Source organism: Pelobates fuscus, chromosome 2 (assembly GCF_036172605.1).
Source record: "Pelobates fuscus isolate aPelFus1 chromosome 2, aPelFus1.pri, whole genome shotgun sequence".
Classification (NCBI taxonomy): domain Eukaryota; kingdom Metazoa; phylum Chordata; class Amphibia; order Anura; family Pelobatidae; genus Pelobates; species Pelobates fuscus.
Window position 1 is genome coordinate 280,640,857 of NC_086318.1, and position 14,218 is coordinate 280,655,074.

The following is a 14,218-nucleotide window of genomic DNA, read 5'->3' on the forward strand; positions in this document are numbered from 1 at the left end:
CAGCATGAAAGACCCCATTTGCACAAGGTTGGATGCCGAGCTACTCATTTCCCGTTCCTCCTCCTCACTGATGTCATTGAAGGTATGTTCTTCCCCCCAGCCACGTACAACACCACGGGTACCAGATAGGTGACAACGAGCACCCTGGGATGCCTGTTGTGTTTGGTCTTGCTCCTCCTCCTCCTCAAAGCCACATTCCTCCTCTGACTCCTCTTCCTCACAATCCTCTTCCAGCGTTGCCGCAGGTCCAGCAAGCGATGCTGATAAGGCTGTTTCTGGTGGTGATGGTGACCACAACTCTTCCTCTTCCTCTTCACGCTCATCTACGGCCTGATCCAGCACTCTTCGCAGGGCACGCTCCAGGAAGAAAACAAGTGGTATGATGTCGCTGATGGTGCATTCGGTGCGACTGACTAGGTTTGTCACCTCCTCAAAAGGACGCATGAGCCTACAGGCATTGCGCATGAGCGTCCAGTAACGTGGCAAAAAATTCCCAGCTCCCCAGAGGCTGTCCTAGCACCCCGGTCATACAAATATTCATTAACAGCTTTTTCTTGTTGGAGCAGGCGGTCGAACATTAGGAGTGTTGAATTCCAATGTGTAGGGCTGTCGCAAATCAAGCGCCTCACTGGCATGTTGTTTCGCCGCTGGATATCGGCAAAGTGAGCCATGGCCGTGTAGGAACGCCTGAAATGGCCACACACCTTCCTGGCCTGCTTCAGGACGTCCTGTAAGCCTGTGTACTTATGCACAAAGCGTTGTACGATCAGATTACACACATGTGCCATGCACGGCACATGTGTCAACTTGCCCAACTTCAATGCCGCTATCAAATTTTTTCCGTTGTCACACACCACTTTGCCGATATCCAGTTGCTGCAGAGTCAGCCACTTTTCCACCTGTGCGTTCAGGGCGGACAGGAGTGCTAGTCCGGTGTGACTCTCTGCTTTCAAGCAAGTCAAACCCAAGACAGCGTGACACTGCCGTATGTGGAATAGTACCTGGGGAGCTGGGGGGGTGCCGTTGATGTGGAGCAAGACGCAGCAGCACAAGAGGACTCAGCCGAGGAGGTTATGGAAGAGGATGGAGTAGGAGGAGTAGAGGAGGTGGCAGCAGGACTGCCTGCAAGTTGTGGCGGTGTCACCAACTCCTCTGCAATGCCACGCATTCCATGCTTGTCAGCCGTCAGCAGGTTTACCCAATGCGCAGTGTAGGTGATATACCTGCCCTGACCATGCTTTGCAGACCAGGTATCAGTGGTCAGATGGACCCTTGCCCCAACACTGTGTGCCAGACATGCCATGACTTCCTTTTGCACAATCGAGTACAGGTTGAGGATTGCCTTTTGTGAAAAGAAATTCAGGCCGGGTACCTTCCACTGCGGTATCCCAATAGCTACAAATTTTTTGAACGCCTCAGACTCAACCAGATTGTATGGTAAAAGCTGGCGGGCTAATAGTTCGGACAAGCCAGCTGTCAGACGCTGGGCAAGGGGGTGACTTGGTGACATTGGCTTCTTACGCTCAAACATGTCCTTGACAGACACATGACTGTGGGCAGATGAGCGGGAACTGCTCAAGGCAGGAGACGGAGTGGCGGATGGTTGAGAGGGGGCAAGAAGGACGTGGTTGACGTGGCTGAAGATGCTGGACCAGGAGGAGGATGGCGGCTTAGAGTAGGCGTGCTGCTTGTGTTGATCCCATAGGCGTTTGTGATGTGAGATCATGTGCCTACGCAAAGCAGTTGTACCTAGGTGGGTGTTGGACCTCCCACGACTCAGTTTCCTTTGGCACAGGTTGCAAATGGCATCGCTGTTGTCAGAGGCAGACACACAAAAAAAAATTCCACACTGCTGAGCTCTGCAATGACAGCATTCTGGTGGTGGACACAGCATGCGTTGATTGGCGTGCTGTCGGGCTGACCCCGGGTGCCGATGCATGCTGTCTGACTGTGCCACTAGCTCCTTGCGACGACCCCCCCTGCTTCCAACTCGTCTCCTCCTCCTCTCTGTCTCCCCATCTGAACTTTCGCCCTGTTCTTCTTCTTGCCGAGCGGGCACCCACGTGACATCCATGGACGCATCGTCATCATCAACCGCTTCGCTTGTATCTGACAACTCAGAAAAGGAAGCAGCAGCGGGTACAACATCATCGTCATCACACCGTACCTCCATGTGTTTAATGCTGCCTGCCTGAGACATATCCCTGTTATCTACATCCTCTGGCAATAATGGTTGCGCATCACTCATTTCTTCAAACGGATGTGTGAATATCTCCTCTGACATACCAAGTAAAGCGGCTGTGGTGCTAGTTTTGGTGATGGCGGCAGGCGGGTGAGTGGTATCTTGAGAGGTGCCTGAAGCTAAGCTGGAGGAGGATGGTGCGTCAAGGTTCCGAGCGGAGGCTGTAGAAGATTGGGTGTCCTGTGTTAGCCAGTCAACGATGTCCTCAGAACTTTTCAAGTTCAGTGTACGTGGCTTCTGAAAACTGGGCATTATTCTAGGGCAAAAGGGAATCACAGCACCACGACCACGACGGCCCCTGCGGGGTCGCCTGCCTCTGCCTGTCATTTTTTGGGGGATTAGTGGTACTATGCGTGCAAGCTACTGTGAGACCAGATATGAGTGGCAATGTGCACTGGCACCGGTCTGCAGAGCACACACTGTAGGCCTGACGGAGCCGCTTGAAGGACACTGACTGGCTGCTATTAGCTTACACTGGAAACCTTTTTTCTTTGTAAAAGCACGCTATAGAGACACCAGATATGATTGGCAATGTGCACTGTAACAGTTCTGGAGAGCACACGCTGCAGGAAGGACTGACAGAGCCGCTTGAAGGACACTGACTGGCTGCTATTAGCTTACACTGGAAACCTTTTTTCTTTGTAAAAGCACGCTATAGAGACACCAGATATGATTGGCAATGTGCACTGTAACAGTTCTGGAGAGCACACGCTGAAGGAAGGACTGACAGAGCCGCTTGAAGGAGACTGACTGGTTGCTATTAGCTTACACTGGAAACCTTTTTTTCTTTGTAAAAGCACGCTATAGAGATACCAGATATGATTGGCAATGTGCACTGTAACAGTTCTGGAGAGCACACGCTGAAGGAAGGACTGACAGAGCCGCTTGAAGGACACTGACTGGCTGCTATTAGCTTACACTGGAAACCTTTTTTCTTTGTAAAACCACGCTATAGAGACACCAGATATGATTGGCAATGTGCACTGTAACAGTTCTGGAGAGCACACACTGTAGGCCTGACAGAGCCGCTTGAAGGACACTGACTGGCTGCTATTAGCTTACACTGGAAACCTTTTTTCTTTGTAAAAGCACGCTATAGAGACACCAGATATGATTGGCAATGTGCACTGTAACAGTTCTGGAGAGCACACGCTGAAGGAAGGACTGACAGAGCCGCTTGAAGGACACTGACTGGCTGCTATTAGCTTACACTGGAAACCTTTTTTCTTTGTAAAAGCACGCTATAGAGACACCAGATATGATTGGCAATGTGCACTGGAACAGTTCTGGAGAGCACACACTGTAGGCCTGACAGAGCCGCTTGAAGGACACTGACTGGCTGCTATTAGCTTAAACTGGAAACCTTTTTTCTTTGTAAAAGCACGCTATAGAGACACTAGATATGAGTGGCAATGTGCACTGTAACAGTTCTGCAGGGCACACACTGTAGGCCTGACAGAGCCGCTTGAAGGACACTGACTGGCTGCTATTAGCTTACACTGGAAACCTTTTTTCTTTGTAAAAGTGATACCGGAGAAACTGACGGAAGCCAAGCACAGAGAGATGGACACAGGTTTCTTCAGGAAGGAAGAGATTCTTTATTTGATTCACCGACCGGGACTCATAGGGACTAATGTCACCAAAATACAACAAGATCTGAGCCCCGAACAATAGTGTAGGCTCCTTATATAGGCATGTAACTCCTCCCATAATAAGCTCCACCCACACATATTCTTACCCAATCAATCGAACAAGAGCTAACTTCCTGTGTGACCACATGGCTTGCCCAGCACAATCGAGGAGGGGAATACTACATCCGGTATTCTCGCACATGCTCCGTACACTACTGATTGTATCTTTGCCACGTGCAACCAACCGACCGATACACCAGTATACGCACGTACACATGCCACGTGGTAATCTCGGCCTACTAAATTTATTTTTACCGAGATTCCACCACATTCCCCCCTTTGATGCTTCTGATATTTTCACAATTCCAGAGGCATCACTTAACCATAGTTTGCATATACCACAGGTTGCCATGAACCAGACCAGACTTTGCGACTCCCTAAAGACATGAATCCCTCAGCATTCCTCTTCCTATACTAATTCTCCCTGATTTAGAGCCTCATATCTATATATAGCCATTATCTGTGCAGCAGCCTTTCTCTCTGCTATATTTTCTATAATGCCCTGCACAGACCTAACTACCAAAGGAATAAGACATGGCAGGAGAAGACACAGCATTAAGATTAGCATGACTCCACCTACCAATGCCTTTAGTCCTCCAAACTGCTCATACCAGTTGCCAAACCAACTACTTGGATTATACCCTTTCCATACCTGAGTAGGCACATGCGCTAATTTAACCATATGGCTAGTAAGCTCAGCTATTGCTTGCCCTTCATCATCTATTTGAAGACAGCAATTGCTTAGGTTAAACTTCCCACATACACCTCCCTCTACTGCCAATAGGTAATCCAAAGCTAATCTATTTTGGTAAACAGCTGTCCTCATCCTAGTATTATGCTTCGCTAGGAGATTGAGCGCTTGCGATGTCTCATTGGTAATTATCTCAACCACTGCCTGTAACCTTATAATACGGTTGAGCATATATATTGGGGTTCTATATCCAAAAGTACCATCCTCTGCCCATGTAGCTGGCCCATAATAATCTATAATACGCTGGGGAGGCCATTCATTATCTTCCCAAGTACCTATCTCTAGGGGCCCCCTTTTCTTTCTATGATTCACATCATATACTTTAACTCCCAAAGTCTCTCCTGTTTCAATAGGCAACAAGAAGAATGATGGTTTGAGCATACCTAACACGCATGCCCCTTCCCAGTCCTGTGGTAACTCCGAATAGGCTTTCTTACCACAGATCCAGTACAAATTTGCTGGGGCTTTCCAACTAGATGTAATAGATCAAACCACACGTCCTTTAAATTGGTATAACTTGCAAACGGGTTAGGTGGTTCTGAGACATTTGAAGCCGACCACCAAGTTGTATTCTTTGTATTATCATCATAAGCTTTTTGCCCTAGACAAGTCAATTCTCCTACAGATGTATTAAACAGTATTCCTTTCCTTGCTATGCAAACATAACCTATAATGGAGGTCTTTAATCGCCACTCAGATTTACCTCTAACACTCATCTGATAATCGGCTTGAGAAGATATTATTACATTACCTCCTTTGCTTCCCAGGGCCATTGGTCTCCCATGTTAGTACCTCCACACACATAGCAGTTGGTCACATTAAGACTACCAGCAATACTTTCAGCTAGATCAATAAACAGGTTTTTAGCATTATGGGGGATCTTATTTTCTACACTCATCTCTTCATAAAAAGAATGGAAAACCTGATGAGTTTGGGATGCTACGGTATCGGTCTCTATCCCTATAAATAATATTGTCCCAGGATCCAAACCCGTCCCATATATCTGGAACCCAAATAAGTTTCCGAACCTATCTATAAATTGTTCAGGATTATTAATAAGTATATGGACTGGGTTACACTCCATAGACTTACAATATGGTTTGGTAGACAACTTAGTTACAATCATATCCTTATCTACTGTCTGTCCCCATGTTGCCCACCCCACACAAGACCAATATGGACAATAATTATAATCCCTATCTGGGCATTTTGGATTTACATACTTGTTTTTACTACTGGGACAAATATACTTATCATTGGACCCATACGTTCTCTCCCATTTAAGATCCCCGCATACATTCCACGGTTTTCTACCACTTGATATCGCCTTACATGCATCAAATAGCAGAACACCCGAAGAATGTACGGTTTCTAATACTGTCTTATTTATTAGGGTCACCTGTGAGTCTCCATTCCGGAGGGTCAACCAAATTGTACGGGGTTGATACTCTGGATTGAAGCACTTAGGTTCTCCCACTCCTAAATGGCATACACTATAATCTATACCTAAGTATCTACACCTAGATACATATCCTTTACACTCATATTGTGAATGCCAAATAAGGGTCTGGGAAATATGTCTACCTGTTTTAGTAGTCTTAATGCAAACCTCACAGCTAGGTGTGTCGGTACCTCTACCTTCCTGAATAATTAAAAACACAAATATATACATTATTAAATGCATTTCTCTTGACGTCTTCATCCTCAGTCTTCGTCCGTGCGATGGCACCTCAGCTTCCAGGATGTAAGGGCTGCAAGGAATGGAGTTCTTCAAGTCCTCTCTTCCCTTCACAGAGGTCCCTTCAACACACTCTGGCTATGTCACGTAGGTAAGTGGTCAGGCTTTTTTATGACCGTCAAAACACTTACTTGCTGATCTCTTTAATTACACTAGGAATTCCGATATCTCCTCGTCACTCCGCTTTAACCGGATCTTGCAGGGATTCTCTGGATCTGGTGTAGCTTGCCAAGAATCTACTGATGCTGGTTTAACCCTGGAGTGATGAATCCACGGAGTCACTTCAGCCACCTTTATAGCTGTAGGGGTAGACAAAAGAACAACATAAGGACCCCTCCACTTAGGCCCCAACGGTACACTGTTCCACTCTTTTATCCATACTTGATCTCCTGGATGATAACTATGAACAGGGGGATAAATATTCACAGGTAATCTATCTTGTACCCATTTCTGTACCTCCTCCATAGTTTTACCCAACTCTACAACCTGCTGCCGGGTAATTCCTTCTCCCAACTGACTCAAATGTTCTCCAGGTACTTCCCAGCTTCAGTCTTTAACCACTCTTCTTCTTGAGCTGTATAAACTGGAGTCCATTGAGACAGTGGGGTCGGTATAAGAGCAGCTATATGTTCCACATACTCCTGTCTTCCTGATTCAGCGGCACGCTTAGCTGCATTATCTGCCATCCGATTTCCTTTGATTACATCACCATCTCCTTTCAGATGCGCCCGACATTGTATGATACCAACTTCTTTCGGTTCCCATACGGCTTCCAGTAGTTGTAATATCTCAGCTGCGTACTTGATTTCTTTATACAAAGCTCCGTGGGCATGAGTGGTTAAAAACGCATACTTGGAATCCGTATAGATGTTCACTCTTAAACCTTCAGCCAATTGTAACGCTCGTGTGAGTGCAATTAGTTCTGCCTTCTGTGCCGATGTTCCTTTTGACAATGGCCGAGCTTCTATCACCTTGTCTATGGTTGTTACTGCATATCCTGCATAGCGAATCCCTTCTTTCACATAACTACTGCCGTCCGTATAGTACTGGACATCAGGGTTCTGAATGGGAAAGTCACGAAGGTCTGGTCTACTTGAGAACACTTCATCCATCACCTCCAGGCAATCATGTTGACTCTCAGTAGGTTGTGGCAAAAGGGTAGCTGGATTTAAGGTGTTAACAGTCTCTAGGTGCACTCTCGGGTTCTCACACAACATAGCTTGATACTTAGTCATGCGGCTGTTACTAAACCAATGATTGCCTTTATAGTCTAGCAACGTTTGTACTGCGTGCGGGACTCGCACATAGAGTTCCTGACCCAGAGTGAGTTTATCAGCTTCGGCTACCAGCAGGGCGGTGGCAGCTACGGCTCTTAGACAAGGTGGAAGACCACTGGCCACTGCATCCAGTTGTTTGGACATATATGCAACAGGTCGTTGCCATGATCCCAAGTACTGTGTCAATCTCCCACAGCCATTCTTATTTGCTCGTGTACATATAAGTAGAATGGACGTGTATGATCAGGTAGACCTAATGCTGGGGCACTCATCAAAGCCTTCTTCACATCTTCAAATGCCTTTTGCTGTTCAGGGGTCCACAGGAAGGGATCGTGCTCTGTTCCTTTTATAGCTGCATAAAGAGGTTTCGCCAATATCGCATAACTGGGAATCCATATCCTACAGAAGCCTGCTGCCCCCAAGAATTCCCGCACTTGTCTTCTATTCTTGGGTATTGGTATTTGGCATACAGCTTCTTTTCTCTCTGGCCCCATTATTCTTTGACCTTCAGAGATATGGAATCCCAGATACTTGACAGTTGGCTGACACAACTGAGCTTTCTTCCTGGACACCTTGTATCCTGCCTTCCAGAGAATGTGTAGTAAATCATGTGTTGCTTGCTGACATATTTCTCTTGTAACTGCCGCTATCAACAAATCATCTACGTATTGCAATAGTACACACTCTCCTGGGATGGAATTGAAATCCAGTAAGTCTTGACTTAAAGCTGATCCAAATAGGGTAGGTGAATTTTTAAACCCTTGGGGCAGTCTTGTCCAAGTCATCTGGCGTTTCTAGCCCGTTACAGCATTTTCCCATTGGAATGCAAAGATACACTGGCTTTCCGCAGCAATTCGAAGGCAAAAGAAGGCATCTTTGAGATCTAGGACAGTAAAATAGGTAGCCCCGCCCGGAATTAAAGCAAGCAGGTTATATGGATTGGGCACAACGGGGTGTATACTTACGACCGCATCATTGACTGCTCTCAAGTCCTGCACAGGGCGATACTCATCTGTACCGGGCTTTTGAACAGGCAACAATGGGGTGTTCCAGGGGGAAGTACAGAATTTTAGGATACCATACCTTATGAACTTATCCAAATATGATTGTATATTCTTCTTGGCCTTTTGTGGGATATGATATTGTCTTAAGCTCACTGGATAAACCCCAAGTTTCAGTTCGATTCGAATTGGTGGAATATTGCGAGCAAGTCCTGGTGGGTTGTTCTCTGCCCACACTCCTGGTATATTGAACAAGGATTCATCACTCTTAGGGTTTTGGCTGGTCAACACTGTATAAAGTCGCCACTCTTCTTCCTTTGGTACAGATATTGGCATTATACCTGAAGGTCCATTGAACTTTAAAGATGTTGTTCCATTAGGTAGAAACGTTATCTGTGCTTGTAATTTTGACAACAAATCACGTCCTAGCAGTTGGACTGGACATTCAGGCATATAAAGGAATTGATGTTTCACTACGTGGCCTCCCAATGTACAGAGTCGACTTTTAAGAACCGGTTTAGCAGCACTCCTTCCAGTTGCTCCTATTACGGTGATAGTTCATCCAGACGGAGGAGCAACTAGGTCAGTCACCACCGAATGTTCAGCACCAGTATCAATCATGAAAGCACTCCTTTTTCCCCCTATTGCTACATCGACCATAGGCTCCGCTCGGCCAAGGGGGATGGAGCCCGGTCGGTATCAATAGTCCTCCATGACTGTGTCCGCCAAACCTACCAAGTCCCTATCTTCTCTATCGCGGGGTCTCTGCGCTGCTGGATAGTGCTTGTCTCCACTAACACTTCCTCTAGTATTACCACTATTCCCTCCAGGACCTCCTCTACCTCTCGCTCTGCCTCTATAATTACTATATCCTGCCCTAGGTCTGTCTCGCTCATACTGTTCCCTTCGCGGACACTCACTTCTCCAATGCCCTTCTTCCCTACAGTACGCGCATTGATTCCTACTCAAAGGTTCCCCATTCAATTTACTCTCGCCTTTATCCATTCCCCTATACACTCCCTTTTCCCTTCTATCTACGCCTTCAATAGCTACCGATAGCATATCTGCTTTCCTACGCATCTTACGCTCTTCCTCCTTCTTTGTCTCTGTTTCCCTATTCATGTATACCTTATTTGCTACCTCCATTAGTTGGGTTATGGACATCCCTACAAACCCTTCTAACTTTTGTAGCTTGCGCTTTATATCTCCGTAGGCTTGGCTGACAAAGGCGGAGTTAACCATCCGGGAATTCTCAGGAGCCTCCGGATTAAAGGGGGTATACAAACGGTATGCCTCCAATAATCGGTCATAAAAGACACTGGGCGATTCATCACATTTCTGTAATACCTCAGCCGTCTTAGACATGTTAATCGCCTTCTTTCCTCCGGCTTTCATGCCAGCAATAATAGCGTCCCTGTAAGCTTTTAAATGGACCATGTCTGCGCCATTGACATTCCAATTTGGATCGGTGTTTGGATAATGGGCTGCGGACCATGCTGCTGGGTTGGCCTGATTTTGTGTACGGGCCACTTCTTCCAGCGCTTTAATTGCCGCTTGGTTTATCCTTGTCCTTTCTTCATTATTAAACAATGTCATCAATAGTTGCTGGCAATCAGCCTAAGTGGGATTATGTGTCTGGACTATAGAGGTAAACAAATCCGTCATGGCTTGAGGCTTTTCGGTGTAAGAGGAGTTATGGGTCTTCCAATTAAATAGATCAGGGGTTGTAAAAGGGACATAGACGTAGACTGGATCAGCATATTGTATCTGGCCGTCACCGTTAATATGTGTCGGGCCAGGAGTCAATCGAAGAGGCATCTGATAATGTCGGGGTTGTAGGGTACCAGTCATTTGTCGGGTTAGTATGGGGCTTCGTTTAGATTCGTCAGTTAGGGGTTCCGGTCGAGGGGTAGTAAGACAAGGGGATGGGGACGCTTTACTAAGGGGAAGGTTGGTGAGTAAAATATTCCGGGCCGGGCTAGGAGGAGCCTGACCGGAAACTAGATACGGCGCCAAATCTGGGTAGGTGGAATTAACAGAGGTAGGTACCGGAAGGGGAGGGTTTAAAACAAGAGGGCTGGGCTCTGACCTAGAGGAGGGGGTAGGTGGGGACAACGGGGCAAGGGGAGGAGCGTTTCCAACAGCACCTCCTCTTCCGGTGGAGGAGGAGTAAGGGGGCGGCATGGGGATCTCAGACTCAGGGGGCGTGCCCAAAATGGGCGTGATTTCGGCCTTGGTGGACAAGCGAGTCCTGGCCACCATGAGGAGACATTGTTCCTCGTGGCATACTCGGATCCATTTTGGCGAGTCATTTACGGCCTGCCTCCAACAGTCAATATATGGAAACTGGCCGTAAAGTTCAGGCCTACCTGATACAGCCACGTGTACACGCTGTACCAGATTAGGATCCAAACTGCCACGTGGTGGCCATGCGGCAACCAAAGTAGGCCATTCCCTACAACATAAAGTAGTCAGGCGTGCTGGAGACATCTTTACCCCAAAATCACATACAGTATATCCCTTTTTAAAGTTTTTTAACATACATCCTAAGGGATCCAAAACCGTTGAATCTGACGCGCCCATACTTAACAATGAAGCGTCGTCTCCAACAGAAACTAAACAAACACTCTTCCAACGGTCACACCCGTTCTCTCGGCAACAGCACCACGTGCTACAGTTACTAAGCGAAACGCACACAACAAAACACTCAGGGAATTCCCGTACACACACAGCTCTTACACCAGTCACTAAGTAACTAATACTGTGCCCTTTGGCAAAACTATACGGTCACCCACGCTATAATTCCCTATATCTGAATTACCCGTCTATAACATACCCCAGTAACATCGTCTTTACAAACAGTAGTTATAGTACGGTTAGCATTGGTTAGAGTACAATTTAAAGTCACAGTTCAATTAGTAGTGGTTATGGTGTTAAACATACAACATAAACGACAGTTATTAGTACTTATTTACAGTATCAGTAATTATACATGGTTATGGTACCGTGCGCTATAATACAGTTACACACTATTCACACTCTCGCTAGACGGCAGAGCTCACGCTATCTAGCAAGATATACACGCTACTACAACAATCTTTAGCACATTTACAATTCCCAACTAATCTATTGGCCAGTACCTTGATGGACTACCTAATACTATCTACATACGTTTTGGTTAGCCACACTGCCCAAGCACCACATATAGCGAACTAGAGGGCGTAATTTACAACAGCACCCTTTTAGTCTATTTACTCTATCAAAAATCTAGTGGGTTCCAAATTTACACGCCTTCCCACTTAGCCAAGATAGGTTGAGATCTAGCGGACCGAATTTACACAGACGCCGCTTAGTCTCCCGGTCCCTCCGACCTAGCAAACGTAATATACACCCTAGAACGCTAGTCTAGACAAGACACCGGTGTCCGGCTAGGGCTATTTACACCAGAACCCCGCCTGACTCCAAACCAAAATTAAACAGGCTTACTAAAGGGCGTTTAATTGAGCGGTGCGCCTTCGCTCCTTCCCTCCACTGGAGGGGGCAGATTCCAAATAACCCCTTATGGGCCTTCTGCACAATCGGTATCCAATACCCCTAGTGGGTCCACCGTCTAAAACAGCGGTCGTCTTACCTCCTTTCCTGAACCTGAGTTCACACTCATCGACCGGGACACCCCAGCACTTACTACGTAGAGGCCGATGATCTCCTGGACAACAGACCAGTGGCGCCGAGACGAAGGGAGGTCCACGCAGAAGTTCAGGGGTGCAGCCGTAGAGAACGTGGGCAAAGATAGACCGTCTCACGCCTCTGCTTCTCAGCTACCGTTGAACGATGAGCTTCCCGGCCAATGCACCAAATGATACCGGAGAAACTGACGGAAGCCAAGCACAGAGAGATGGACACAGGTTTCTTCAGGAAGGAAGAGATTCTTTATTCGATTCACCGACCGGGACTCAGAGGGACTAATGTCACCAAAATACAACAAGATCTGAGCCCCGAACAATAGTGTAGGCTCCTTATATAGGCATGTAACTCCTCCCATAATAAGCTCCACCCACACATATTCTTACCCAATCAATCGAACAAGAGCTAACTTCCTGTTTGACCACATGGCTTGCCCAGCACAATGGAGGAGGGGAATACTACATCCGGTATTCTCGCACATGCTCCGTACACTACTGATTGTATCTTTGCCACGTGCAACCAACCGACCGATACACCAGTATACGCACGTACACATGCCACGTGGTAATCTCGGCCTACTAAATTTATTTTTACCGAGATTCCACCACAAAAGCACGCTACAGAGACACCAGATATGAGTGGCAACTGTCAAAGTACGCTGGCACAGGTCTGCAGAGCACACGCTGAAGGAGGCCTGACACCCAGACGCTTGCAGACAACTAACTGCTCTTCTATTACAGTGAAAAAAAATATTTTTTTTTAAATCTAAAGCTTAACCCCTTAAGGACCAAACTTCTGGAATAAAAGGGAATCATGACATGTCACACATGTCATGTGTCCTTAAGGGGTTAAGCTATTGTCACAACAGATATGAGTGGTGGCACTGACTGTGCAAATGGGCACAGCATCCAGCCTGACACAGAAGATGGCAGGCAGGCAACTGCTCTTCTATTACAGTGAAAAAAAATATATTTTTTTTTAAATCTAAAGCTTAAGCTATTGTCACAACAGATATGAGTGGTGGCACTGACTGTGCAAATGGGCACAGCATCCAGCCTGACACAGAAGATGGCAGGCAGGCAACTGCTCTTCTATTACAGTGAAAAAAAATATTTGTTTTTAAATCTAAAGCTTAAGCTATTGTCACAAAAGATATGAGTGGTGGCACTGGGCAAGTGGGCACAGTATCCACTGTGGGCCTCACACAGAAGCTGGCAGGCAGGCAACTGCTCTTCTATTACAGTGAAAAAAAATATATATTTTTTTTAAATCTAAAGCTTAAGCTATTGTCACAACAGATATGAGTGGTGGCACTGGGCAAGTGGGCACAGTATCCACTGTGAGCCTCACACAGAAGCTGGCAGGCAGGCAACTGCTCTTCTATTGCAGTGAAAAAAATATTTTTTTTTAAATCTAAAGCTTAAGCTATTGTCACAACAGATATGAGTGGTGGCACTGACTGTGCAAATGGGCACAGCATCCAGCCTGACACAGAAGATGGCAGGCAGGCAACTGCTCTTCTATTACAGTGAAAAAAAATATATTTTTTTTAAATCTAAAGCTTAAGCTATTGTCACAACAGATATGAGTGGTGGCACTGACTGTGCAAATGGGCACAACATCCAGCCTGACACAGAAGATGGCAGGCAGGCAACAGCTCTTCTATTACAGTGAAAAAAAATATATATTTTTTTTAAATCTAAAGCTTAAGCTATTGTCACAACAGATATGAGTGGTGGCACTGGGCAAGTGGGCACAGTATCCACTGTGAGCCTCACACAGAAGCTGGCAGGCAGGCAACTGCTCTTCTATTACAGTGAAAAAAATATATTTT